Source organism: Tympanuchus pallidicinctus, unplaced genomic scaffold (assembly GCF_026119805.1).
Source record: "Tympanuchus pallidicinctus isolate F22 unplaced genomic scaffold, pur_lepc_1.0 scaffold2, whole genome shotgun sequence".
Classification (NCBI taxonomy): Eukaryota; Metazoa; Chordata; class Aves; order Galliformes; family Phasianidae; genus Tympanuchus; species Tympanuchus pallidicinctus.
In genome coordinates this window covers 23,344,448-23,347,357 of record NW_026294721.1, presented here as the reverse complement: position 1 = coordinate 23,347,357, position 2,910 = coordinate 23,344,448, and the positions used below count along the sequence as shown (strand labels likewise).

The 2,910-nt window shown below is 35.1% G+C and overlaps 1 long non-coding RNA gene across 1 annotated transcript; it reads left to right on the top strand.

Moving 5' to 3' along the window:
- Positions 1 to 338: 338 nt before the first annotated feature.
- On the top strand, positions 339 to 2,648 carry LOC128080095 (uncharacterized). Its single transcript, XR_008206484.1, has 2 exons — positions 339 to 489; positions 1,608 to 2,648. It is a non-coding gene; the product is annotated as an uncharacterized LOC128080095 (long non-coding RNA).
- Positions 2,649 to 2,910: the final 262 nt, after the last annotated feature.

Genomic DNA, 2,910 nt, shown 5'->3' with positions numbered 1-2,910 from the left:
CATTAGATTTTGCAGTATTTTTCCAAAAATGTTTTGTGTGACTTGTGTACTGTGCTTTTTCAGTAATAGAGGATAATCTCTCCCTGTAGCATGAGAGATCTAGACAGAAATGCCTTATTTTATAGCATATGTTAACTTGAAGTAATGCATTGATAACTTGAAGTAATGCATTGATCAAAAAGATTTGCAGCAATGAGGAACAAATTTTGTCACTTGTAGGCAGAGGTTCAGAGGTTAAGTTCAGTTAAGCACTTTTTTTTAAAGCAATTTTCTCAGGAATATGAGTGAGATTTAAGGAGAATAAAAGATTTTTTTTTTTCTTTTTTCTTCATATTACATATTTTGGAGATAACCTGTACAACTTTGTCCAAGCTGACTTCCAAACTTGTCTTCATGGTAGTAGTCAGGAACTTTCTCATGCTTTTCATCCCCATGTGTACATTCCTTCTATTTCTACATAACAGGATGGGATTCTATAGCTGGTATGAGGTTTGTTCTCTTGTTATATGGTGACTGACAACTTTCTCTGGCATCATATGATAAAAGCATAGCAACTAATGTGACATCAAGAAAGAGGTGGATCAGAATATATTTGGCAGATAAATATCTGCTCTGTGGATAGGATTCAAATGTCAAAGTGACAATAATAAATTCAGAGAGAGAAATCTGATCTCTGGGGTTTGTCCATAAGTATTCCCTTTCCTGATAGGAATGTAACATAAGACCTTAAATGACCGAAGGAAGAATTTCTGTATAGGCATAACCCTCTAAAGTGAATTACCGTTGACAAAGCTCTGATGATGAAATAAACATTTCTGTGCATGTAACCCAGTTTCACCAATTTTAGGCTTTTTAAGTGGGATTTATGTCCTTCTGCCTCTGGGCACACCTGTGAAATTAAGCAGTGCAATTAGAGCTACAGGACGCGTTCACTGGCGGGTTGTTTATAATCAAGATAAAGCTTGGATTCTATGGTGGTTTTCAGATCACTTGCCTAAGGATCTGAGAAATGGAATCATAAGAAGTATTTTTATTTTTTTTTTTTTAGTAGGTTTAAATTCACCTTGTATCTCCACTGGGAGATCTATAGAGGTCTGTAAATTAAAAAAAGGCTGAAAATAAACTGCACTAGTTTAGTATATAAAAGGAGGGGAAGAAGGATGATAAAAAGATGTATTTCAAAGCATTACTTGTAAAACTTGTCCTTTATTGGAAACCGAAAAGTATGCAGTTTGGAAAGAGGATGGTTGTGTTTTCTTGGGTATCAGAAGACCTCCTGGTCCAATTTTTTTTTTTTTTTTTTTTTTTTTTTTTTTTTAAATGAAGTTTTTGGAATGAACACAAGGCTGCCTGGAGGATAAGGAAGGGAGAGAAAGGCTGATTGCTGGCCATTGTAGGACCACCTAAGGAATAACTGCTGAGATTCAACCTAGTACATGGTAGTTGCAGTATAATTAATTCATTCAAGCCTTGGAGAAGTGCCTTTGTTATTTTTAATCTAAATGAATCCCTCCAACTATTAGGTTACAATGTGGAATTTTGGGAATGTGTTTTTATTTTTTTTACTTTTATTTTTTAACATCTTGCACAATTTCTTGAACCCCTAGATGCATGGCTTCATTGCTGTGGTTTAGTGGTGAATGAAACCTGTTAACCTGGCAGTAGCATTGCCTTGGAGGTGCCTGAACTAAGGTAGAGTTAAGGCTGCTCCCACCGGGCAGAGCAGGACTCACTCAGCATCCTGCGGTCCCTCTTCTGGTGAACGTATGAACAACTATTTCAGGAGCTGAGGAGACATTCCTTTTGTCTTGTCCTGATACTCTCTGCAAGTTGTTCTGTTTTCTGCATTTCGTCTTCTTGCTACATGCTTTAGTGAATCGGGATTTAAAAGGCTCTTGATTTAAGATCTCCTTTTAAGAAAGGAAGAGAGGGGGGGAATTCCTGAATATTGAGAATAGCCTTGTCAGATTATCACAATGTAGGAAATATTTAAATATTAAATACAGTAGAACAATAGCATTCTACCAAGCTAGTAGACAAACTTTCTAAATGAATTAAATACTTCTGTTCTTCCATACATGTACAAATGTTTTCTCTGTACTAGAAAACGTTTGTTCTACACTTTCTTGTTTCAGTGACGTAGAGCTCTATATCCAGGTATCTCTGAACCTCTGTTTTCTACTTTTAGCTTTAGATATCAACATTACTATTTGAATTTCTGGGAGAATTTTCTAATCATATTATGGTCTTCTATTAACCTTTCTCATTTCTCTGAGATGTATTATCTGTTCTTTGCTTGCCAGTGGCTGAAATATTTTTTCCCACTTACTCTTGAGAGGTCTGGGTACAGAAGGGTATGGATTCCATTAACATTAATACTTCAATCACTTCATTAACTTTTTTCTTTCACTTTACTTTTTGATCCTTTTCCAGATGGAAGTGAACAATGCATATCTGCTTAATCAATCATGGCTTTGTAGTTTCTATATATACACACAAAAAAGCATGTTTCAATCTCTGTGATGGAGAAAGAAAAATCTTAGGGAGTAGTATTTTAAACAGATTGCAACAATGTCGGAACTGAAATTCATACTATACAGAAAAACTGTAGTAAGTTGTTATACTATTAAAATATTGCCTAAAAAATTCTCTGGCACTAATAATGCATTCTGCTTGGGAGAAAATCTTGATCTTGACCCACGAAACTTGAATCTCAATTACATTTGATTTATGTAAGCACTTAATTTATCCTTTCTGAGGCACTCAGAACACATACATATATATTTAGAAGACATAAACTGCAGTGTCACTGAATCCATATTGAACGCTAAGGGAAAAATCCTAAACTTATTAAATAAAAGACTGAGCTGTACTCTGTTCCCTATGTGGAGGAAGATGGAATTCATCTCA